Source organism: Podarcis tiliguerta (assembly GCF_965153285.1).
Source record: "Podarcis tiliguerta genome assembly, chromosome: 4".
Lineage (NCBI taxonomy): Eukaryota > Metazoa > Chordata > Lepidosauria > Squamata > Lacertidae > Podarcis > Podarcis tiliguerta.
Window position 1 is genome coordinate 52051812 of NC_139537.1, and position 27357 is coordinate 52079168.

The window sequence follows — 27357 nt, forward strand, 5'->3', positions numbered from 1 at the left end:
CGTTATTTTGAAATTGTTGACCAAAGTATTATTGCCAACATGAGAAAGAGAAGCTATAGCAGCCATTATTTCTGACAGTATATTAAAATGTGCTGGGCATTCTACAGTACCAAGACATGTTTTACTTGCTAAAATGCCTTTCATTGAAGTGCCTGTTCCATGAAAACCAACCAAGCTACTTTACTTGCCCACATTCAGATGTAATACCAAACCATGCTTTGGTAGCTCAATAGTCTCCAACTGTTTCAGATCCAGGGCCCAATTTTTATCCAAACAACCAGTTGGGTACCAATTTCTTAATTTTTCACTATATATTTGCAGTGATGGTAGTGCTGCTTGGTCTTGAAACAGGCTGGGACCTGAAAAAGTGTTCTGATCCAAAAGTTGAAGACCTAATGGTTTAGCTCAACACTGGATTGTTTAGACATCTGAACCCAACCAGGCTAACTAACTACTGATTCCAGGTCTGCTAGTGTTTCTATAGGCACATATGCATGCACATGTGCTCACAGAAAAGCTAGTATGTAGTGGGAGGGAGCCAGTTGGGCTGGGCTTTAGGGTCCTACCAAGTGATTGAAGGCAGGCACAATGTCTTAGGAAGCAGGTGACTCCCAGGATGCACCATGTCACTTCAGTTTGTCATGTTCTTGCTTTGACATAGGCAGGTCTGTCTTTCCTGCTTGATTTGCTGCTTTCTCTCAAGCTTTTCCTCTATTAAGGCTTGTTTTTCCATCTGCCCCCCTCTAATCTGTCTGTGTATGTGAATGGGGTCTGGTATGGCCTCCTTCTGCACCTCCCATGTGGGTGTATGGTTGGTCTTGTCTCTCCTTTGTTACTCTGGCTGTCATTTGGGTTGTTCTCCCACTCTTTCTTTTCTTTTTCTACTTCCTACAACTGCCCAAACAAGCAGGCCATCGTCTCTTGCCAGTTGGTAAGGCTATGTGGATCCAGGGTGTGGTCAATGTGTTTTTACAGAAGTGAGGGATCCCAACTGCCTTGAAAGAGATGTTCAGCTTTACATGCTTGGCATTTTAATTTAAATAAATAAATAAATAAATAAATAAAGGACTGAAAGGGGACAGGCATCCAGGAAGAAAGTCATTGGCAATCCCAGTGTGTTTTGACTTTATGCGATTTTGACTTTAGGTGCAATCCCTGGAACGTAACCCTTGCATAAGTTGCAGACTTACTGTACCACTTTTGCGGGGTAAGGTGGTAAAGAGGGTTGTACTGCAACAATTGCAAATACTCTTGGGTGAAACAGATTATTTTGACCCATTCCAGTTTGAATTCAGGTCTACATATGGAACTGAATTTTCCTTGGTCATTCTGACCTTTATTGGGAGAAGGATGGCAGGAGTGTGACTACTATTCTTACTTTATCTCTTGATGGCTTTTGATACCCTTGACGATGACACCCTCCTGAGATGACTTAGTTTTCCAACCACCCTAAGATAATAATCTCACTATTTCCAGGAACTGTTTTGGTAATGCAATTGAGTGATTGTATTTTGGTCCCCTGGCTGTTGTGCTGAGGAGTGCCGCAGGATAGCATTTTGTTTCCAATGCTATTCAACATCTGTATGACAGCCTTGGGAGTGGTCTTTAGCAGTTTTGGGTCAAAGTGTTATTAGCATATTTCTTTGTAACATCTGAATTAGTAGAGGCCATGCAAATGCTGGCTAACCAGTGCCTGGATTTGGTGGTGGACTGGATAAGGGCCTACAACCAGAGTCTGAGTCTGGGCAAGATGGCAGCCCTTGTGAATGGGTGGTTCACAAGTCTGGATATTTGATCAATTGCCTGTTTTAAATGGGGTTGTACTCTTCCTGAAAGAGCAGGTTCATAATCTGGGGGTACTCTTGAATCCATCTGTTATTAGAGGCCCAGGTAACCTCAGTGGCTATGAGTGAATTTTACCACCTTTGGCTGGTAAGAGAGCTATCTATGGCTGTTTCAAGACCTGGAGAGCCTGTCCACTGTATTCTATGCTCTGATTGGTTTATTGCAATGTACTCTTATGTGGGGCTGCTGTTGAGGTTGGCCCAGAAGCTGCATGTAGTGTGAAATGTGATGTCTTGACTACTCACTGGGTCAGGTTATCTTTGACATATTATGCTGCTGTTGAAAGGATTGCACTGGCTGCCAGTTAGCTACCAAGCTAATTTCAAGGTGCTAGTACTTGTGTAAAAGCCCAGTACAGCTTGGGACAAGGATAACCAGAAAATCATCTCACCCCTTACATACCCAATTGTTCACTGCACTCTGCATGAGAGGATACAATTTTATAGGAATTGGGACTTAAGTGGCACTTGCCCTTTGGAATTGCCTCCAGCTACTGGTCCATGGGGTCACGAAGAGTTGGACATGACTAAACAACAACAACAACACGTATTAGACAGGTACCATTTCTGTTGCCTTCTTGGTGCCTACGAAATAACTTCCACGCTCAATAAGTCTTTTATGTGGATATCTTTATCCTAGTCTGCATCTGTATTGGATCTTTTAAATTGCTTTTATGTATCGAATTCTATTTAATTGTTTTATATATGTATTTGTTTGTTTTTACAATTTTCTTGTTCTATGGTTGTAAGCATTTTATAATTGTGTCTTTCATTTTTATAACCTATGCTGGGACCTTATGGTAAAGGACAGTCAAGAAATATAATAAATAGAGAAACATACAGACTAGAAAGAGCTAATAATGCATCATACATTTGGTCCATATGTCTTCTACCTGGCTCATACTTACTATTGTAGAGCTAGAGAGGGAAGACTACAGTGGTACCTCGGGTTAAGAACTTAATTCGTTCTGGAGGTTCGTTCTTAATCTGAAACTGTTCTTAACCTGAGGTACAACTGCCGCCATGCCGCCGCAGTGTGATTTCTGTTCTCATCCTGAAGCAAAGTTCTTAACCCGAGGTACTATTTCTGGGTTAGCGGAGTCTGTAACATGAAGCATCTGTAACCTGAAGCATCTGTAACCCAAGGTACTACTGTAGAGGCAGAGGGTCATCTAATGGGGCAGAGAAAAGAACCCGGAAGGGAATCCAGCAGGTGGTTCTTATGTTGTTAGGAAATGCAGTTGCACGGTTTTTTGTAAAAGTATCCACCAGCCATGCTCTATTCCTGTTATACTCTGTTTTTGTTAACAATCCACCCACTCACTTTCATATCCTAAGGACCCAAGTTATTCCTAACACCCTTGTTTTTGCAACTTATGAGTGAAATTTAGTACAGATCTGAAAAGTAACAGGGTCTTCAATGCAAGAATGACCTCAGTGAGAAATACATTTGTTTTCTGGGCAAAGGGTTTTGGAGAAAAGGGTTCACCAAGGGAGCTATCAAGCCTTTGTGAGGAGCATTTAGTAGTGGGAGAAACCCTTAGGATGACATGTTGCTTAGGGGCATCCAATAGTGGTTGATAATCTCTTGGAAGGAGAGTGTTGTGTTTCCCACCCTATTTCTGTGGCTAGTTAATATGATAGAACTGATGATACGGTGATAGCTTGACCTCGCAAAGGTCCTCAGTATAGCAACTAGGTGTTCATAGGAAATGGTAGTAAAACAAGCCAACGTTGTTGTTGTTTAGTCGTTTAGTCGTGTCCGACTCTTCGTGACCCCATGGACCAGAGCACGCCAGGCACTCCTGTCTTCCACTGGCTCCCGCAGTTTGGTCAGACTCATGTTTGTAGCTTCGAGAACACTGTCCAACCAAAGCCAACATTAAGCAAAGCAAAACATGGCTTGTTTGAATGAGCCTGGTCCTGGCTTGTTTAGCAGAGAATGTTAAAAGAAATTATGGTTTAGTGTTAACATCCAACGTTGGTCATCCCCCCCCCCCTTTCTGTTACTTAGTTAAAATGTTAAACCTAGAAGATGGCAACTAACCATAATTTCCTGTTTCCCTCCAAATCAGGAATCTATGGTTACAAGATTTGGAAGAAACTAGGATCTTTAACTTCAAGCTGTGGTTTAAGATTTGGCTTTTTGTAAAACTGGTAACCACTGCTTCCTAACTCAGGCAAAATGGGAAGCTACATTTAGTTGGAGATCTCCAGGTTTAATTGAGGTGCCCCAACTTACTGAAGTAGATATTTGAAGAAGACTCTTTGCTCATGATCAGATAATTGAGGAGCATCTTCCATTTATATCTGAGGTGTTAAAACTTATGTTCTTTGTGTAGCACAAATTACCTTTTTAGAAAAATACAGACAAACCACAGTTACATATACTTTTGATTTTAATTTTTGTCGGCTTTAAGACAGATCTTGCATTCCATTTGCTTACTTCTACAAAACCTGTTATGCTTGTCCAAATGTAAAACATTATGGAATCATCCAGCTATCCCTTAATTTCCTTTACATGTGTAAATCCCAGCTGTGCCCCAAGCACACACAAGCCCCTTTCTGAAGCTGAAGCCAGACAGATTCCTTCACCACTATATCCTGAGGACTAGGATAACATGTGCATATTCATATAATATGTGGCTGATAAATAATGTTCTGAGTAAGTATACATAGACGGAAGGTAATATGAGGGCTTACACAAAATCATAACTAAAAGCAGTTTAAAAGCCACAAAGTTAGCAGAAAAGATGCTTAGATCATAGTGTTAAAATAAAGAATTGATGAACACAAGTTTTTAGCATAACAGTCTGGCAATTGTATAGGTATTGGGAGGAACTGGGAATGCATGATGCACTGGGTTCTTGTCTGGGAAAAAGCAACATCAGGGCAAGAAGTTGTCACCAGGGGAAGACAAAATATAGGGAGCCAGTTATAAAAGGCTCTCATGAATTTGAATTGAGAAAGTGAAAGTAATGAAAAGAGCAGCTGGTATGAGATAGAAAGAGAAAGGAAACGTGTGATCATCAGGGCCCAGATGATCTAGATTGAAACACTTGAGGCAAAGTTGGGGGTCTCCTGTGCAGGCAAACTAAGAGATCAGTACATGCAAGAATCAGTATCTTTGTATACTTATTCGATTGGTGGGTGGACTCCTATGGACTTAATAAGTGCATATCTTTAAACAGGGTAGTAGGATGTCTGCTGAAAGTTTCTAATTCAAGATCTCACTACAAAATCCTACACTAATTGGTCTAGCACTGTGAGAAAAGAAGGGTGAAAGATAGGGAATGACAGCCAAGCACCCTCTGCCAACTCAGCACAGGATAGTCATTACCGTATTGGCCTGAATATAAGCTGCACCCGCAAATAAGTCACACTTTAAAAATTCATGGGGGGGGCAGGGAGAAAAAAAGACAATGCCTGAATATAAGTTGCTCCCTTAAAATTCTGCATGCGCTCACACCCGTAAATGGCAAATGTAGAAGAAAATCCTACTGGTACTAGAGAGGACCTGCAAGTGAAAGTGATGAATGACATTAGAATTAATTGCACAACAGTCTCAAGCTCGCAAATCGGCAATAAAACATTTTTTGTTCCATTTTACCGTATGTCTGTTTCAGCAGAGATATCATAAAAGCCAATTTGTGTAAGGTCGCGCATTTAATCCACACTTTAACTTTTCATGGTCGGAATTTGGAAAAAAAGTGCAGCTTATATTCAGGCCAATACGGTATTTAATACTGAAAGCAGTTGGCAATTAGAGATTAAACAGACAGTGGTACCTTGGGTTAAGAACTTAATTCGTTCTGGAGGTCCATTCTTAACCTGAGGTACCACTTTAGCTAATGGGGCCTCCCGCTGCCGCTGCACCACAGCCACATGATTTCTGTTCTCATCCTGAAGCAAAGTTCTTAACCCAAGGTACTATTTCTGGATTAGCGGAGTCTGTAACCTGAAGCGTCTGTAATCCGAGGTACCACTGTATTTTAAAAATTAACAGGCAAATCTATTGATCACTAAGTTCTTGGTGTCTCTTCTAAAACTATACACTGTTTAGAAAATAACTTCTGTGTCTTCATTAAAGAGGATATCATTACTATAGATATTTTACATCAACGATTTGTAGTTCAGTGCATGTATTATCAATGTTTTGGCTCCAGATAAGGACATTTGCTAATGTTTGACAGGCACATCGACTAGTAACTGGGGTTTAAAATCCCCCCCCCCCATTTTTTCATCAAGTATATAGATTACTTCATTCTCTTAAGGTGTCCTGATATTTGTTCTGTGATCTCAGAGTGCTGCATCTTGTTTACTATGAGAACAGCATCCTGTTCCCACAGTGGCCAGCCAAATGCCCATGGGAAGACTGCAAAGTGTACAGGAGCACAACAGCACTCTGCCCACCTACAGTTCCCGGCAACTGGTATTCAGAGGCATATGGCTCTGACAGTGGAGGCAGAAAATATTTTTTTGTGGCTAGTAGCCGTTGATAGCCTTGCCCTCCATGAATTTGTCCAGTCCTCTTTTAAAGTCATCCAAGTTTTGGCCATCATTGCTTCCTGTGGAAGCAAGTTCCATAGTTTAACTATGTTTTGCGTGAAGAAGTACTTTCTTTTATCTGTTCTGAATACTGTAGCCGAGAGAGGCAATACTTAAAGAGCGATGAATGAGATCAAATGTATCTATACATACGTAGACTTTATTTTGTTTGTAGATGAGAACTGCAAAAGAGGCTTTATGGAAAAGGTGCATTTTAGGAGGGACTTGAAGGAAGAGGGAGGTGGTAGTATGTAGTTCTGAGAGAGAATTCAAATCATTTAAAGTTTAAGCAGGCAGCAAGAGAGAACAAGCAAAGCTTTATAGAAGAGCTAGAGACCTTTGGATGGTTGACAGTCTGGAAGAGTGAAGGTTTTGAGCAGATTTGTTTCAAAAACCAAAAGCAGAAAGATAGAACTGGACAAGTATATAGAGTTCTTAAATGATCAGGACAAGGAGTTTGCATTGGATGTGGAAGACACAGAGCCACTAAAACAATCTGAGGCTGCATAAGCTTTGAGAAGACAGGTGTGACAATGGAAGCTCAGAAAGGAAAATGTAAGTGGTAACAAGAATAGAGCATGAATCGGAGCATAAATGGTATTATAAGACAATGCTCTATAGGGAGAAGCAGCAGGATATGGTGACAGATTGAATATAGAAAGCAAAGCAGTGGGGAAAATTGATGATAAAAGCCAAGGCTATTTGCCTGCCAATGCTGTGATATCAATGGATACTGAGCAGAAGGCATGGGATGCATTTGGGAATGCCAGTTTATGTGGGTCTTATTTGGACTTTGTTCATTGGACTAGCTTTGGCCCCTATTGTGGCTGAGTCATGCCAGATGCCCTTCATATCAAACTTCTCATAGCTTAATGATACCTAGGAATTTGAAATTTCTTTCCAACTATGTGCTGTTAATTGTTCCTGATTATTTCCTTGTAGCTTGTCAACTTCCTTTCACATCTTTTTGTCTGTTGCAACTGATGCCATTGGTGCACAATTGAGGAGGGTGCTACATCAATATGTTATGAAGTTGTTGCATGGTGCCACAATATTGTACAGAGTATGTGACGTGTAAAAATACTGAAGTCTGTGTGTACTGTGCACTAAATCTCTGGCTCTCTTTAAGTTGATTTTAACTACTTAGGAGTTGTGAGAAGGCATTGCTCTCATAAAAAATTAATAATTACTAAGAAATGTCTAAATGCTTTCCATTGATTTGATCTACAGTCTTTTTTCTGGATCAGGCTTATTTTGTAGTATAACATCTGCTTAGCCACTTTGGTCAAGACAATGGCAATATGAGTAAATAAATTACTTATTCATAAAATTTTAAACTTGACTTACAGGTACACTGCCCTCACAAGGCAGTTTGTGAGTGTTTAAATCCCATCATAAAATGAAATATTCCATCAACTTAATAATTTGTAAGTAACAACAATACAAATTTAAAAGCACATCACATTATAATTAACAAAACACAGACTGGAACAAAATATCATTTGAAGTTCTCTTGAAGACCAACAATGACATACATATTTCCCTAGGAAGGAAGTTCCTATGGAGCATGATCACCCCTGAAAAGGTCTTATGTCCCCATTGTTTACCAACCCGGTAACACAGATGAATAAAGAATGTAAAAAATATTGCTCAAGTGTTCTCCTAAAACTTAATGTTGTAGTGTATTGGAGCTTTACTTGGGTAGAAGGTGTGATTAAATGTGGGGTGGCAAAGGAAGGGGTTTACCAAAATATGTCACAGAGAAGGACCTCTTCCTTGTGGTCACCTACTTTGCCAACATAGGGTTAAACACCCCAAGAGAGGCTCTGAAGCAGATCTTAAACTGTGGGCAGGAAGGTGCAGACTGTCCAATATAATGTTTTGGCCTGGAAATGCTGTGCAGCCGATATATAAAAAATGTTACAGATTCCGATTGTCCAGCCACATACTGGACTAGCTGAAATTTCTTTAAAGGCAATCCCATGTAGAGCTCATTGCAATAGTCTGTTCTTGACATGACCAGAGCATAGATCACTGAGTCAAGATCAACCCTCTCCAGATAGGGTCACAATTGGCATAATAGCTCAAACTGGTAAAATAATACAATACAATACAATACAATACAATACAATACAATACAATACAATACAATACAATACAATACGCAATGCAATGCTACTGATGTCTTCACTGGATCCAGGGGCATTCTTAACTGCATACTTAAGACTTTTGGGGGGTGTACCAGCTCAGCTTGTAAACTGCCTTCTGGAGCTGAGGCTATGCACAGCACCTCTGTATTGCTCAGATTCTGCTTCAACTAGTTTGTTCACATCCACTCTAAAACTGACTTCAGGCACTAGTTCAGGATTTCAACAGCCTCCCTGGAACCTGAAAAGGAAGAGGAAGGTAAAGCTGAGTCTTAACATACTGATGAGCTTCAGCTTACTTATCCCAGTGGTTTCATGTAGACGTTGAGAAGCATGAAGGACAAATTAGAGACCTGAGGGACTCTGAAAGCCATAGGCTCTGAGGCAGAGCAAAATGACCATAGTGTCACCTTCCAAGTTTTATCATCCTGGAAGGAGTGGAACTGTTGTATAACAATGTCTTCTAAGCCTGATCTCAACAGGTGACCCAGAAGATTACCATGGTTGATCAGAAGCCATAAATGCCTTCTGTAGTTGTTAAGTGAATTCAAGGTAGCATAGATTCATGAGACCTATTCCCATTGCCCATCACTGCTCATGCACTGGAGCGTTCAAGGCCTCTGAAGTTTCAGTTTGTATATAGTCAGTGCACACTGCTGCCTAGAAGCCTCTTCAAGGCCTAGTGAAGCCCAGCTAATCAAAGAGCCTAGGGACATTGGTATGCCATTCAGTTCCAGTGGAATTTATATTGCGTCAGGAAATTCCATGGAAGCTGTCCTGAATTTGAAAATAATGGATTTGTCAGCATGATTGCTACATGGGGTTTCATCCAGTCACAGGCATATTTCATATTCTATTACCTGGAGTGATTTTAAAAAATCATGTATACATGACGACTATTAATCATAAGTGAAATCCAGGAGAGGTGCGATTAAGCGCTCATATTTCAGACAATTAATGGATATCCATAACTTAACAATCTTTAGCCACATTATGATACTTATAGTCAATATTTTTAAGGACTGGTAATGTCTAACATGCTCATGAAGGAACTGAGAACATGAATCACTGTTTGTTTCAGATTTATTAACGATGGAGTACATGAATGAGATTTTTTATTTGTGGTGGTGAAAAACATGGTAGCTCTAAAAAAGAGCTTTTGAGATTTTAAAAAAACACCTTAAAACCTTCTGTATGTCAGATCTCTTCTAACTTGGAGCATAAAGGCTTTGTTGAGGAATAGAGTATCCTCCCTCCCCACAAAAATATTCATGTCCAGTAAATTGGGACAGGTCCAATTTCTTCCAGCACAGTTTGGATTAAAGTAGGGACACATAATTATGTTGAAGATAATTACCAACTATCTTATAGTCTTGGATGAAGCTGATTATCTGGATCTGTTTCAATATGTTTTAGGCCTGGCTCCTTTGGAACTGCAACCCTACAATTTCTCCTGAATCTTTCACTCTTGGGCATCATCAATATGCAATATGCACTCAACACTATGGGTTGCATTCAGAGTAGCATTAAGCAGATTGTTGTGTCAGCATAAAGATATCACCCTGCACAATTGAGCAATCTCCCCCTCTCTTTTCCTATGCCCCCATCTGTTCTGGGTTTCCCTTCAACCCTCAGGAGGAGATTGGGGATGGTACAGGTTGCTTGGAGGAGGAGAAAGGGAAAGCCCATTGTGCTAGTGCTATTCCTTGTGCTAATGCGGTTACTTAGTTGGATACTTCCCCATTTCTCTTTTGCATTGGATTCAGGAGTGGTGTTGAAGGTAGATTGTTCCACTTTACAAAGGTGGTACTCTAGTCTTACTGAAGTATAGATTTTACAGTAAGTGAATTTCTACTCTTTGTGGACTAACAAGTTACTACGAAGCCTAGATATATTCATTTAAAATTCCCAAAGCCAGGCACACAAGTGAGAAGAAAGCTTACAGGACCATTTCTTTGATCTTAGTACAATCTTGTACAAGGAGTTTTATGTTGTTTTGTAACCTGTATTCACTGTTGGCATCCTTCGGGGGTCGAGATGCCAGCTGGCTACCCCCCAGCTGGATCATGCCCTTCCAGCCGTGACGATCCCCCGATCTCTGGTGCGACGTAAATCAGCAACTTCAAAGCCTGAGCATGCTATATTAGCAGATCATACTGCGCAAACAGAAGTGGCGTGAGGCTTGTGGAAGCGTACTAATAACTACAGATTTATTAAGCATAAATCAGGACAAAGAAAACATGTCTCTCTTTCGTCTCCTCAGTTCGAGAGTGAAAAGCAAAAGCTATACACACAACGGAAGTTCCCAGCAAGCTGTGCTGGTATGTAAACAGACATGTGACATTCAACAGTTCCATGTCTGCAACTAAAGGTGGAATGGAATTTCCCAACATTCATATGCTCATCAAGAGAAGCTTCAAAGATTTTTATGTTTACCACTATCAAGTGATCTTTCTAATGCCCACCAGTGAATGATACCAATTTAGGTTTAGTTTATCCAGTTTGGTTTCTATTCACTAGGATCATATTTTAGAATGATCCCCCCCCAGTGGCATCTTTCCTAGCTCCAGAAAATGCATGTGGATGGTGTTTCTTCATTGGTGTTTCACTACATTTAGATTACTAGGTAAAACTTACTTTTACTCTAATGTTTACTTTATAAACTAATACTGTATGTTATAATGCGATAGATCCTGAGAATTAGTTGTTCTTGGGTTCCAAATGAAATATGAGACTGAACTGTACTCAGACCTTGTTAATGTTGCTTCAGTGCCTTCATTTATCTGTGGGGGGAAATGTTGTTGGGGACACATTTGTTCACAGGAGGATTGATGGAGTAGTAAATAACTATGCAATTATTTTATTATTCAATTATTTTATAAGTAGAAAAAGAATGATTTATTGGAAATTTGGTGAATACTTTCTGTATGTGATATGTTTTAGAATGTATTGCCTCTCAGTTTTTAGTGTTATTTGAAGGCTCAAGGCCTGCCCAAGACATTTCTCTGCCTGAGGCAAAGGCCAAAATGGCACACACATGCACTTATTCCACATATAGTAGCAAATTCTACTTTAATACTAGCAAAGGGGCATCACACTGCCTCTGAGGGTGATCAGCAGGGTAGCTATAAAGGTGGAGGGCTAGGTGCATGTCACATAGCTCTCTTCTCCAAGGTATGGTCATGAAGTTAGGGAGGAAGAGTTGAGGGTCACCACCACCTCCCAGCATATGCTGCCTGAGGCACTCACTTCACTCTGCCTAATGGTAGGATTGGCCCTGCGAATGATGTTTTTATTATATTGTAGTGTACTGCTCTGAAATTGATCAAGATGGTGAGTAGCTATGACAATTTTAAAAGAAACAAAAAATAAGGGACATAACAGACATGGCAAGAGAGGGCTGTTAGTGGAAAACAGAAGCCAAAGTTTCTGTGTTCTCACTGCCATACCAGAGGAGGTGAGGGGTATGATAAAAGTATGGTTGAGCATTATGCAAATGTAGCCAAGAAAAACTGAAAGGGACAACAGAATGATATTAACAGAATTCATTTAAATGGAAACAATTTGAAGGATGACATAGTTTCAATATACTCAAATTTTAGAAAGCAAATTTCAAAGAAGAATGCAATATATCGCTTGCTTATCACAATTTTTCTATACTCACTTACGGATTTCCCCCAGTCTCTGGACTGTTTTATGGAAGAGAGTATTAAATGATTTATGTAATGTGGGTATTGCACATGATGTATTCATCCCTTGTTTAGCTCTTGCTGTAATGGTTTGGCATGCTTGCTGTACATTGATAGGGTAGATGCTTGCCATTTTTCCTCTACCAACTGTTCAGATATATCTTATGTCTTTGCATGTACAAGTGAGAAATGCTTGATTTAATTTGTTGACTTTTGTTGAGAATTTATACGCATAGGTAAAAAAATTAATTTGTATTGAGGACTAAGAAACCTTTTGATTAGAAAGTTCAAATGCTTTTAATTAAAGTTGCAATATGCAAACTAAAAAGCACTATTTATTGCCCACAAAAGGGTATACCGTATTTTTCGCCCTATAGGACGCACCGTCCCATAAGGCGCACCTAGTTTTTTGGGGGGGAAATAAAGGAAAAAAATTATTTCCCCCCCAGGCGCGGGGTTGGGGAAGCCCGAGCTTCCCCCGACCCCAGCCCCCAAACAGGCAGCTCTCTGCAAGCCGTGGGAGCCCAGTGCTGGCTCCCGCTGCTAGCGGAGAGGTCCGCGAAGCCTGGACGCGCTGAGCTCAGCGCGCGCAGGCTTCCGCATGCAGGCACCTCTCCGCCAGCAGCGGGAGCGCTCCCGCTGCTAGCGGAGAGGTCCGCGAAGCCTGGACGCGCTGAGCTCAGCGCGCGCAGGCTTCCGCATGCAGGCACCTCTCCGCCAGCAGCGGGAGCGATCCCGCTGCTAGCGGAGAGGTCCGCGAAGCCTGGACGCGCTGAGCTCAGCGCGCGCAGGCTTCCGCATGCAGGCACCTCTCCGCCAGCAGCGGGAGCGATCCCGCTGCTAGCGGAGAGGTCCGCGAAGCCTGGACGCGCTGAGCTCAGCGCGCGCAGGCTTCCGCATGCAGGCAACTCTCCGCCAGCAGCGGGAGCGCTCCCGCTGCTGGCGGAGAGGTCCGCGAAGCCTGGACGCGCTGAGCTCAGCGCGCGCAGGCTTCCGCATGCAGGCACCTCTCCGCCAGCAGCGGGAGCGATCCCGCTGCTGGCGGAGAGGTCCGCGAAGCCTGGACGCGCTGAGCTCAGCGCGCGCAGGCTTCCGCATGCAGGCACCTCTCCGCCAGCAGCGGGAGCGCTCCCGCTGCTGGCGGAGAGGTCCGCGAAGCCTGGACGCGCTGAGCTCAGCGCGCGCAGGCTTCCGCATGCAGGCACCTCTCCGCCAGCAGCGGGAGCGCTCCCGCTGCTGGCGGAGAGGTCCGCGAAGCCTGGACGCGCTGAGCTCAGCGCGCGCAGGCTTCCGCATGCAGGCACCTCTCCGCCAGCAGCGGGAGCGCTCCCGCTGCTGGCGGAGAGGTCCGCGAAGCCTGGACGCGCTGAGCTCAGCGCGCGCAGGCTTCCGCATGCAGGCACCTCTCCGCCAGCAGCGGGAGCGATCCCGCTGCTAGCGGAGAGGTCCGCGAAGCCTGGACGCGCTGAGCTCAGCGCGTGCAGGCTTCTGCATGCAGGCACCTCTCCGCCAGCAGCGGGAGCGCTCCTGCTGTTTGCGGAGAGGTCCGCGAAGCCTGCATTCGCCCCATAGGACGCACCCAGATTTCCCCTTCATTTTTGGAGGGGAAAAAGTGCGTCCTATAGGGCGAAAAATACGGTATATTTATGTTTGAATTTAAATTCAGCAATTTCCAATTTATACCCTGCCTTTTAGATTTGCCTTAGTAACCTGATTGCACAATAATCTTAGACTTCATGAACCATGGTTTGTGAGGCTGGGAATGTGCACTGGAACCAAACCCTCACTCTCCCCCCTACCTTGCCTCATGAGCTGCTTTGGTGTTTTGTTTCTGGCTTGTATTAAGCGAGAGTTCTTGGCCGTAGCGCTGTAGCAGAACTGAAGAACTCTGGTAAAATCCCAGTTAGGAAGCCAGAATGGAAAGCCAGGAAAATTATGGATTAATACAAGTCAGAAATATAGTAAACTACCAATGGAGTGTACAAGGGAAGGAGCATTCAGCCCCAATGCCCTTTCCCAAATTTTAGGAAATATTAGGTGATGAAGCCCGGACCAACTGCCGGAACTGGCCACTGCTGCATACAAAACATTAAATTGGCTTAAATGTACTTAAAGCAGAACAAAACATCATCAAATTAACTTAAAAACAAAACAGTAAATGCATAAGGTAGCCAACTGTTCACCAAATGGCAAAACTAAGTTTTTATCACATTAATAAAAAGTATTGTATTTACTCTGTTTTGGATAGGACTGTACTCACACTGAAGGAGCAGGTTCATTCAGTTACCCTGACCTTTCGCCCCTACACCATCTCCATAAGCAGCAGCAATGCCACTGTTTGTGGCTCAGCTTGGCAGTGCCAACCAGCCCTGCTGGCTGCTCCTGTTTGGAGCTGCCTTTCGAAGACAGTTTGGAAACTGCAGTCAGCAAACTATCAGTTGCATTCTGGGCTAATTGGGACTGGGTGTAATGATACTGCATTGGTGCTTCACTAACTTAGCTGACACTCTGCTCATTCTCGGCCCAATTCAGAGCCACAGCTTAACCCTTTGAAGTCTTTTAAACATGGGCCTGTCTGTCTTCACTTGTGCTTGTCTATAAACCAAAATTTACCTGGTTGAATTGGAGGACATCTCTAAATAAGGTGACACCTCCCTCTGAACATTATGGGCAAGATTTTTTAAAAAAAAAAAAAAAAAAAATTGCCTCCTCTTCCATGGAAGGAATCATCCTGCCCTGCAGATCTTACCTTCTTCAGGAGATTTAGGTCAGGTCTTTTGTTCCTTAGGGAGAAAAGTCAGCTTTTTATCAGTGTTGTGAGTTACTTGAAGTCTGCTTTTTTTTTTTTTGGTGTCTTGTAGTTTCCCCTTTTTATGAGCTAACTTATGGAGTTGTCAGAGTTCTAGAGAGTTTGATTAGTTGGGGGTTCAGAAGTCATTTCTGCTCTTCTGGTTGGATCCAGAAGGTAGTTCAACTTCTCTCTCTGGAAGAGGAGGCATTTTTTTTTAAGACAATGCTTATTGTGTTCAGAGGAAAGTGTCATCTTATTCATTAACCATCTTCCAACTCAACCAGTAAACAGAAATTAAGTACAGTGGTGCCCCGCAAGACGAATGCCTCGGAAGACGAAAAACTCGCAAGACGAAAGAGTTTTAAATCGCCAATGCATTCCTATGGGAAACCGTCAATACACATTGGTGCTTCGCAAGACGAAAAAACTCGAAGAACGAAAAAACTCGCAGAACGAATTAATTTCGTCTTGTGAGGCACCACTGTACCAGTTTCCATTTTTTCAGCAGAGGCCATTATTTGGGGGCAACTGCCATCTGAGATACGTTAAGGGGTTTCTTGGGAGAAGGTCTCAGTGATGACTTTCTGATTGTGCAATATTCTCCTTGGGTATGTTTGCCTAGTTTCTACCTTAATATCATTTTGGTGCCAGTCAAAGACCTTTTAAATTTCTCAGATCTTTTAGTCGCTCTTTATCTTGGCTGTTTTGTATCTTATATATTTTGCCCCCTTTAGTATTTTTTTGCATGTTTTTAAATTGTTTTCTTATGTTTTGGAGTTTTGTAGGGGATAATTTTGATTGAAGGGCAGTATGTAAATCCTTAATAAGAAAATGAACATGAGAAAGATAGGTCTATTTTTTGTAGGAAATTCTATCCCAGAGAATGCTCTCTTCTGAGGCCCAATTCAACTTGCAAGAGGAGGGTAGAGGACAGTTGATAGGGCTATCATCTGCCCGCCTCTTGTGAGTCAGGGCAGTTAGAAGTCGTTCCCAAAGCATGGAGGTGTGGATTCATGAGGGAGAAAAATGTCTCAAGAATGCTGAGCCTAGTCTGTGCAGACTTTTCTAGGTCATTGACAACACAGTGAATCAAGCTTGGAAACACAGTAGCAACAAACACAGGGACTGCTTGCTTTGAACCCCTGAAAAGAGGCATACTTCTGTGCTTTGTATCACATGAAACTTCTGAACAGTCTCCTAGGACAGCCCTTAAAAGGGAATTAGTACAGTGGTACCTCGTCTAGCGTCCGCCTTGTCGAGTGGCCATTCCGTCGAACGTCCGCTGCAAACCTAGAAGTTACTTCTGGGTTCGCCACTTGCTCATGCGCAGAAGCACTAAATCGCGCTTTGCGCATGCGCAGAAGCACAAACTGCTCCACGTGCGTGCACATGCGGCTCTTTGTCCGGCGTCCTTTTTGGCCAGCAACCGGGGCTCTGGAACAGATCCCGGTCGCAAAACGAGGTACTACTGTACTCTTTCCTGTTGAAAAATACTTATTCCTGGGGAGAGGGACTTGGTTGACATTCCAGATGAAACTGGAAAAAGCACTCCTGGCCACTGCCACAAAATGATCCCCTCAGAGCAAACGGAAGTCCAGGAGCATGCCAAGGCCCCAGCCCTGCTCTTTTAGAGAGAGGAAAGACATGCAGTGCTACCTCTCCTAGATTGACTGGGTTACCAAACATCATCCTTTCAATCTTTCCTAGGTCAAGTAAAAGGACTTGTATCTAAAGAAAACATTAATTTGCTGCACAGTGTGAGGTTTTTGGTTTTACATGCGCATTTGATGTTCCATTTATAGGTTTATTTGTCTATCTGTTTGTACCGCTATTAACTCTGACACAGCTTCTGATAGTGCTTCAGGGCTTCCCCTCTTCTCCTCATGCCAACCCCAAATCCATTGTAGATGGTCAGGAGAATACCTAGCACAGCATGTGGGGGAGGAGAGTGGGGGTAAGTTTGTCTGGCAAGCAGAAATGAAGAGTGTGACATTGAATTCCTCCCTGAATGTCGAAATATCATAAAGAAATTTGGTACAAACATCTAAAATACAATTCTGTGTTTCATGGTTGAATATCAGTGTAACCATCCCTGCATCTCCTGTTCAAAATGGAGAGGAAAATGTAAGACGTAGCAGAATGCAATATTGGCTATGAAGAGTGAGGCATCAGGATGAAATAAGGTGTGAAAAGTCTTTGTATTTCGAGGATGAACCCCAGGTCAGCTAGTGCAACAATTTTGAAAGCAGGTAGGAAAGATGTAGAACACATCTTAATATAATAACTAATTTTAAGTTTGAGAATTCATTATGAAATGTGATGTATCCCATACTTCTTGCGACAGTTAAAATTTGCCTCAAAATGTGGTGATGGCAACTAGCTTACATGACTTTATAAAAGTAGATAACAGATTCATGGATAAGATAGCTATTGATTCCTGTTGGTCATAATGACCATCTAGGACCAGAGACACCATGGTTCTGAATACCTGTAACAGGACCCAGTGCTACCTTAAAAGTAGTTATTGTATTGTTATTGTTGTGCTTGTGGGATTCTCTGAGGCATCTGGTTGGCCACTGTGGGAAACAGGATGCCATGCTAGATAGGCATTTGGTATGATCCTGCTGATTACAGTATTATTATTATTATTATTATTATTATTATTATTATTATTATTATTATTTTCCAGTTGATGTTAAACATCTTCTTGGCCATCATACCTTTTTTCAGTGGTGGTGCAGAGAAAATAAAAGTATATTGTAATGAAATATTTACCTTGCAAACTTGAGATGGTGTGCATTATTCATTTCATTTTTAAACCTAAATTCAAAACTTACACCTAAGTTCAAGGTGGCTAGGAGTGAACAAAGTGTCCCCAATCCTGTCCTTTTTATTGTATATATGGTTAATACAGGGATAAAGCATTAATTCAGGAACTTTTACCCCTGAGACACTCATATGCCTACTCCCTTTCTAATTAAAAATGAGTCATATCTTCACTAGATAAAATATTGCAGCAGAATTAAAGCTGCTAGTAGCCATATCCTAAGACTTACTGAGCCAGCACATAAATGCTTAGGATGGTAAATACAAACACACATACTGAAACAATACTGTATGATGAAATGTAATAATTTTACACTAAATATTCAGAACAATTTTAATTTATTGCTGATTTTTTTTAGAATAAAAAACTTACTGTCCAGAAGAGCTATTTGAACAGTTCAGTACAAATGCATTAGCATGTTGATACTGAGGATCTTAATTTTGGGTTTGATGCATACTCACTCACTGCTACTCCTGTCCTTGGGTCAGCATGAAAGAAACACTATATTGCACAGTTCAACTTGTGTAAAAATGTGTTGCACCTAATAAGAATTTGTTCATGCAAATATTTGTGCATGACCAAAGTATCCTTGCACTTGCACATACCAAGTGGGCCAAAAGAGTACTTTGACATGGAACCTGCGGCCACACACTGTGTTGTTGCATGGGGAGCACAAAGTCAAAATTTGACTTCTCCCCCACCCCTCACACTGCCTTCCTAAAGGTGGGTAAGCAAGGCGCTGGGCTTTGTGAAATGCACAAGACTCTGGCAGGGTCCTGGAGCCCTCACACCTCCTTCCCAAACCCAGTGCCTTGCTTACTAAGCTTTGGGAAGGCAGTGCGAGGACTTGGGGGCAGGGTTCAAAATTAGGGTGCAAGGTGCATTTTGCACCTAATGATTCCATTTGCAAGCACCTCAAATAGTCTGGGTGCCATTTTTTTTGCGCCTGGCTGACACTCACGTATTACTGAAATGTATGTGCTTTGAAATGTTAAGGATAGACAATATGTTAAGGAGTTTAACTATAAAGAGTGTTTTGAAAACTGAAGTAGGGTACTAATATTTTTATTGTAGACGCCAAATTAAACATGTAATAACAATTTCAGCTAAAATGTGATATTAACAATGTTTCACTTATATGAATTGCGTATTAGTTCATGCTTATCAAAATAATAAAAAGTGTTGCTGACACTCTCTCCCCCCCCCCCAGTGGGGCCTACACATACTGTTTTGGTGCCCACAACCCATGTCCAAGAAGTAATTTGGTTCCTAGCTTTTCTATCCCAGGTTCTAACACCGCCGCGGCGGGTGTGTCAAATGTTGCTGAGGGCTGCCAAAAAGGCCTCAAGGGCCGCACTTTGTACCACCCTGCTTTAAGGGGTAAACTGTAAGTTTTAGTGGTTTCAAATTAGTGATTGGTGAACTCCCCTCAACTTGCTTTGGAGTCAGCTTGGTATTTAAAATGTTTGTTGGGAATTTTTTTGAAAAAGCTGCTATGCTTTCTTTTGGTTTATCAAGTTTGCTTGTGTGTGTATTTAAAAATAATAAAATAATATGCTACTAATAAAACTTCACAGTGGCTTACAGAAAGTGTAATAAAAATGTTAAATAACAATACTAAAGCAAAATAAAATGTTTCTTCAAAACTATGAGAATAATAATGAAAAAGCAAGCACAGAAATAGCCGGTCAGCAAAAAAAGGATTTTTGAATTAGATAATGCTTAGTCTGGCTTTAAAAAAGACAGCAAGGAGGAGGCTATACATTCCTCTTTCATGAGAGAATACCACAGTGTCAGGGCTGCCGATGAGAAGACCTCTGTGTCTCATAGAGGCAAATGTATCCTCTCTGAAAGTTAGAATCTGAAGCAGTCTTATCAGAGAATAAGCGCCAGGATTATGCAGGTGGAAACATTTCCTGAGATTATCAGCACTAAGGCCTTTGAAGACTTTACAGTTCCAGACCACTACCTTAAACAGATCCCAATAATGAATGATAGACAACATAGATGTCAGAATGCACAGTATATGATAATGGACTGAGATGTCTCAGTTGGTACAGCATGAGACTCTAAATCTCAGGGTTGTGGGTTCGAGCCCCACATTTCTTTGTGGATTGAGCTTGAGTTTATTCATCCAGTGCAGGAGTAGGCAACCTAAGGCCCAGGGGCCGGATGCAGCCCAATCACCTTCTTAATTTCGCCTGTGGACGGTCTGGGTATCAGCGTGTTTTTACATGAGTAGAATGTGTCCTTTTATTTAAAATGCATCTCTGGGTTATTTGTGGGGCATAGGAATTCGTTCACCCCCCCCCAATATATATTCCAGCCCACCGCATGGTCTGGAGGTCCGTTCTCAACCTGAAACTGTTCTTAACTTGAGGTACCACTTTAGCTAATGGGGCCTCCCGCTGCCGCCACGCAATTTCTGTTCTCATCCTGAAGCAAAGTTCTTAACCCGAGGTACTATTTCTGGGTTAACGTAGTCTGTAACCTGAAGCGTCTGTAACCCAAGGTACCACTGTACTCTGCATACAACTCATAGCGCCAACTGTGATAGGAAGATTCCTGGGAATTCTGGAGCCTCCCTGCGTCCTCCCTCCAAGCAAATATATCTAAGATCAAGAGGGTTTTGGACTTGGGGGCAGAACCGTACCCATGTAAAACATTCGCAAGAAAATATTCAAGAAAATTGATCAGCCTTACTACATAAAAGGCTGCTTGGTTGGGTGGTCTGGTTACAAAGTTCACAGCAGAAGTTTCACTTCAGAGTATGGCTAACGCCTGCGAAGTAGCTTGGTTAAGCTGAACATGGACCATATATGTGCAGGCTTTCTTTTTATATTCTAAGCTGCAGAAGAACTTGGGGTGGTGTAGGAATAATTGAATTATGCTTGAGTTGTAATACAGACAAATGTAACAACCTAGATAAATTTGTGCTCTGAACCTGTGATGTAATGAACTTCAACATTCCTTTAAAATAATCTGAGGCTTTCCCCTGGTCACTAACGTTAGCAGACTTGGTAGACAAGTCTTTTTTGTAGTGGCACCCAACGTGTGGAATAGCCTCCCTAGTTCTCTGTACTTCATGCTTATTCTCACAAAATTGTAATGCTAGGCACAATGTGGTTTTATTTGGGCATTTAAATTTGGTTTATCATTGTTTTATTGCCATTGTTTTTTGATTTATTGTTTTTAACTAGACTGTTTAATTACTGCCAAGCTGTTTATAGACTTGTTTAATCATTCATTGATTTAGGTTTTTATTTGTAAGATGCCTTGACAACTTTTTAAAAAGATGTTGAGATAAATATATTAAATAAAACATCTAGTAGAGAATTAGCTATTCTGGAAAAGTGGAGATTTATTAACTTGCTTCTTGTTCACTATTAAAACAATAGGGCTGTTTTTCTGGAGTAATGCTTCAATAAAGAAACATAACCGTGACAGACTGGTGACTTGGTTTCCCCCACTTTAGCATTATTGTGTTACGATTTACTAGTGCTATGTTTTTTAAGTCTTAATAATAAAAGGTATTAAAAATGAATAAAATAAAATAAACATAAGCAGAAATTGCATACCCACCTAGAAATACCGCATTTTTCGCCCTATAGGACATACCTTTTCCCCTCAAAAAATGAAGGGGAAATGTGTGTGCGTCCTATGGGGCAAATGCAGGCTTCAGGAAGCTATCCGCAAGCCATGGGAGCCCGGCACGAAGTCGCGCAGCTCTCCCAAGGCTTGCGGAGAGCTGCCTGCATTCTGAAGCCTGGGGCGCGCTGAGCTCAGTACGCCCCAGGCTTCGAGCAGCTCTCCGCAAGCCGTGGGATTGCTGCGCAACTTTGGGCAGATATCTGCAAGCCTGGGGAGACCCGCGCGACTTCCCGCCGGGTTCCCTAGGCTTGCGGATAGCATCCTGTTCTGGGGGATGGGGTCAGGGGAAGCTTGGGCTTCCCCCGCCCCAGCCCCGCGCCTGGGGGGGAAATACTTTTTTTTTTTTATTCCCCCCCAAAAAAACTAGGTGCGCCCTATGGGCCGGTGCGCCCTATGGGGCGAAAAATATGGTAGGTTTTATTGAACTCAGTGGTGTTTACTTCTGAATAGCATGCATAGGATTTGTACTGACAGTTTTCTGTGAGTTAAATAAGCAATATAAATAAAGGCTATTTCAATAAAAAGTATTGCTGAGAATTCTGAATTGTGGCTATATTATATTAAAAAAATGGTTCCCAAACTTTTTTAAGCTTATGGACCAATTGAGATGCATGCTAAATGAGTGGAAAATGCACGAGTAATCTGCACATACTGTTTCTACAAGTATGGACAACTGGCAGAGTAGGTTCTGATTAGAACTAAGGACTTAAATTTTTGCAATGAATTTTTTTCTGTAGATTTACCTATCTTCCAGTTTGCATCAGATCCCTAGAGAACGATCTGATTTACAATGTTTATTTTTCCATGTATTTAGTAAACAAAGCCAAACACTTTGAAACTTCAGGACTGGTCTAATATTGTATTGGCATCCATTCACTTCTACCTATGAACTTATGAAATGGAAATCTAGTGGATCTGATTTGTTTTACTGCATTTGTCTTGAAAATTATAACCTTCCCATCCTCCCAAAGTAGCCCAGAGTGGCAAACAGCCAAACAAACAATAGAATTATCACCACCACCACTACTACACAGAAATATTAAGCATTGGAAATTTTTTCACTGCACGTCTTTAGTTTGAATGTTTTATAAAACAAATCCTGAGCAATAAATAATATGGTACATAACACTATTCTCAGTTAGCTATTTGCTTATCTTTAAATTGGGAATGTGCCACTGATATTTACCTAAGATGGGAAGATGTTGTCCAAAACAAGTGACTGGGTCATACATTTCACATACTTGCCCTCCTGTGGCAGCCATAGTGCTGTGCTTCAGTTCACTGTTACAGTTCACTGTGAAGGCCAGAGCATACCACAGCCACAGGTATTATAGTTCTGTGCTATGTACAGTTTTTCACACATGGCTTTTCCATTTTGGTTTTATTTCTGTTAAATAAATCATGACATGATGTAATATGTCATGTGTTGTTGTTTATCTGAGGTTGCATTTGCCTAATTTTAAGACCACCGAAGGAACAAATGATTGTTATTATGACTTCATATGTAAAATTCAAAGAGGGTGCACTTTCTTTTCCCCATGACTGTATGTAACAGTGAACTGAAGCACAACACTATAATGCCAGTAGCTGTGGTATGCTCTGGCCTTCAACTTTTAAAAAACAATATGACAAAAGAGTCCTTAGTGCTTTGCTGTGAGTGAAGTATAAGAACACTATGGCTAGTCTCCTGTCTGCTCCCCAATCCACAATGTTTAGGCCAGAGAGGGAGGTGAGTATTCATTCTGTAATGATCAACAGTAACTCTTTCTCCAACTTGGGAAAATAAAGCACTCTGCAGTGGCAATTGAAAATCTTTTGTGTTTTTTATCCTGCCTGTACAAGGAAACTTAGTGCTGCTGTCCTGTAGTGGCAAGGAGAGAAGGGTAATGTGCTAATCACCATCCCATGGAAACCGAAGTGCAGAGCTGCTTTAAACCCAACCCAACAAAATAAATCAGGATGTTGTTTAATGTTACTTGCACAGTTATACAGAACTCTAGAGTTTATAAGCTTATATTTTCAACAACAAAAAAGTTATGCACTTGGATCCTGAGATAAGGCGAATCAGCTCATGAAATGATAGTTTCCCACCCTGCCTCTGCCCCTAGAACATACCATTTGAGACCATATGTGCACATTCCCAATTAAATGATAAACTGTACAATTTGCATTTTTCTGACTTGAATAAGGATTTTCTTGGCATGCATCAGGTTATATTTTGGGAAGAGGTGGTGAGTTAAAAGCATATCTGCACCAAAATGAAGGAAAATCATGGTATGATCCCCCCCCCAAATCTCTTTCTCCTCATTGCAACTGTCTCTGCCCCCCCAAAAAACTTTTTTTAAAATGAACTTGCTGCTAGATTTTCTATATCATTTAGATTGTTTGTTTGTGTGTAAATTTTGTGTGCTCACATTGATGTACAGTATTACGAATATGAGGGGAAACATGTTATGGAAAGGAGCACCATTTGCATTCTTCTGCTCACACACTCCTTTTTTTAACAAAGGAAAAATGGGGAAAGTGAGGTACAAAGATGTGTATAAGAAAGAGGGGAAAAAGCAATATACAAAATTCATGGCAGTATACTCCCATACATTCTTATATAAATTGATATAGTGTTATTATCCTAATACATATTTTGATAATAGCCTTCTATATTCTGTATAAACTCATTCCAAATGTTGTCATATTTATCCAAACAAAGTCTACATCTGTAAGCAGTCTGTCCATAAGTTGCAAGTGTTATCATATTGTTGGTACATTGATTAAAGTGTATCATATATTTATTCTTCCATCAATATCACTCTCTTGGCCACCATTAGGGCACGTAGAATCCATTTTTGTTGTCCCGGTGTTAATTTCCACACAATAGGAACACTCTCCTGTTCATAGTGTGTGGGGTAGGACAATGCAGCACCACCAGAGAAGATAGAACCCATAGACCAGGGCAGAAGCTACCATTCCAGCTACATTCCATTTTCCCCAGCCCCTTCTGTACTTGCAGCCTCCTATGGGCATTCTGTTATTGCTAGCTGGTAGATGCTGTGCTTTGCATGTAGCAGAAATGTGGTGAGGCTGAGACAAGAATGGTGTCTCTTGCCCTGGTACAGTTTGTTGATTTACAAATGAGTTGTTGCAGATACTCAAGCTTCTTGCCAGTTCTGAATAGTAAGATACTTTATAGAACTTTCCACACAGATGTTCTAGATGTTATCACTGCATTGTTTGCAGGCACTGCCTGCATTATTTCAAACACTGTCTTTCCAATAGCGAGGGCTAGAAACTTGTTTTAAAACTAAAGCTGGATGTCTTTGGATTCTGTGTCAGCTGTTACATGTTGTTAAATTCTGTGAGGGTTTTTTTTATATATGTGACAAGCTATCAGTTCTAATTATGTTGCTCTTGACACTAATCCACTGAATTTGCTACTATTTCAAAGTTCCTAGGAGGAAATTGGGAAATAAATATATGTAGTTGATAGTTAACATACTCCCAAATTTCATAATTTAGGAGTTTGGGGTTGTAACATAGTACAGATCCTACCCATCTCACTTACAGAATTACTGGTAAATGCTTCTCGGTTGGTTAGAGTGTGGTGCTGCATATTTCTGTATTGCAGGGGGTTGGACCAGATGATCTCAAGGTCCCTTCCAACTCTATGATTCTGTGGGAAATGGAGCAATATTTCTGTAAGCATGTGCAAACTTCTGAGGTGGATAGGGTGTTTCATCAAGGCTTTTAAGCTGTTATTTGTACCTTTCTCTTACAATTCAGCAGCATATGTTTATATCCATTTGGATAGTTTGAATCAAATTTATATCCCACCCTTTCTCCTGAAGGAACCAAGGGCAGCAAACAAACAGCATTTCAAATACATAAATAAAATAGCCAAACATTCTAAACATTTTCTATGACTTATCTGATGCTTTTCACAGGTATTTAAGTGAAGTGAGTTGAGTTTGCTTGTAATGATTTAATAATACGTTTGACTGCTCTCAGATCCTCCCTCCTTTTAAATACATTAAAACACCTGAATATCACTTTAGTTTTCAGCCTGATGTGGAGCTCTGCAGCTGCATTGCACTTGTTCTTGTAAGAGGTTATGCTTTGAAAGTAGAAATTAGTATTTGTGTCTTGTGATAAGACTTTTGGGGCACTCTGTTAGGAAACATATCAATATTTCATAATTCCCATGAGAAATACTGGCCACAATATTTTTTGGTTTTATGCATATTGTGCATCTATATGTATCACACCTATATTTATACTTACTCATGTTTTAGTTTCCATTTGCACTTTGAAATGCAATGCATTTGTGCTTGCTACCTCATAATAAAAACCTAATCATGTTAAATGTTTTCCTTTTATATGAAGTTGATGTATGAGTATTCCCAATATTATTGTTTCTTAGTAATTCTGGATTGCATATAAATTGAAGAGAGACAACTTAATGTAGTGGATTGGCAACAGTATAATGGCTTGTATATTTTCTGAGTTTTTAATTGCTCTTTTTCTTCACAAGAACAAGCTATGGTCTCTATTTCTCCTCTGTTCTCCTTAGACTTAAGTGTTTTATTTATCTTAATAATTATTGAGAAATATTTTGACACCTCTAAGACTAATTAAATGCTCTAAAATATCCAGCAAACCTGCTGTAATACAGCTGTATTGTGAAAAGAGAAATCTAACTCCTAATGCAGTAATTAGCTCAAATTCTTGTGTAGCATTATTGCATTGCACTGCCCTTTCTGTGGGGTGGTGAAATTTAGAACGCTATTCTAATCCTGTGCGGTTGTGGCTAATTTTGCTGTAAACTTGAAAGTGTTAACAACAACTTGAAAATGTGACAAAGCTCAATTTCATTTCTTGTTTATTGCTTGTTTTCCTATTGGACAATGGGAAGCAGCTCTACCCTGGCAACTAAAGCTTGCTATTTGCATAACCTGCTTTGATTGGCCAGCTCTCTGACTAACTCTTCCAATCATACGGTGTCGTTTTAGTGGTAGGCTATGCTAATTAGCTGCTGTTGCTGGGGTTCAGGGTGGTTTCTGTGTGCTGTTCTGCTGCATTGTGTTGCCTGGTGAGAGACATTGATAAATGAGTATTTAATGATCTGCAGCAGTTTCCACTCACTGCAGGCAGACACAGATTTTAGAACAGAAGTAGAAATAAGGATTTAATTTCTCTTACCTACCTACATTGAAAAACACAGATATTTAAAATCTTTATGCTAAGATTTTTATGCAGACAAAATATTTACCATTAAATGTGCATTTTATAGGATTTTGTGTTTAGAAGTACAGTGTTTGGTGCTTTCCAGGGAGAAGAGAATTGCAGTTTTATCTTTGCTACTATTTACGGATATGAGATTAAGGACATTACTGTATTTGAGAATTCTAATGCAGTGTTAAAACCTGGGATACTTAAAAGACAGAAACAAGTGCTTGAGGATTCTGTTTGAAATAGATGTGATTTGTGATATATTTGTGTATGGACGGTTATGTTTGGGGAAAATGGCTCTTTTAAAAAATATATGATTTCATGGATATTCTTAAAGGGGTTCATAATATATTGTACATAGTTCTGTGCTTTAAGAAAAATGTGGGTTCTTTCCCCATGTAGATCCTAAGCTCTGTTCTTTCCTGTCATCTCCACTTATATGTACTGTCCAGCCATCTATCAAATTTTACTTGTCCTGCCTTTTTTCTCATCTGCTGATCAATGACTGTCATCTTTTTGCATGATACTAATAATCATGTGGTTATCTTATATTTGCTCTTAATTTGTGCTAAGAATGTTAAATTTATTACCTTTGTGTCATAATGAGCTTGCAGTTATTGGATTAGATAGGACAGAG

At 40.9% G+C, this 27357-nt stretch overlaps 1 protein-coding gene across 4 annotated transcripts in view; it reads left to right on the forward strand.

Moving 5' to 3' along the window:
• The window catches only part of DYRK1A (dual specificity tyrosine phosphorylation regulated kinase 1A), a 111457-nt gene that overhangs the window by 55649 nt on the left and 28451 nt on the right, over window positions 1-27357 (forward strand). The window contains exon 1 of one of the 4 annotated variants that reach the window (XM_083438690.1): window positions 26538-26580. The exons of the other annotated variants lie outside the window; for them this stretch is intronic. The gene's annotated coding sequence lies outside the window, so the exon portion shown is untranslated. Of the gene's footprint in view, window positions 1-26537; window positions 26581-27357 lie in introns of those variants that run through there. 4 annotated transcript variants of the gene reach the window in all.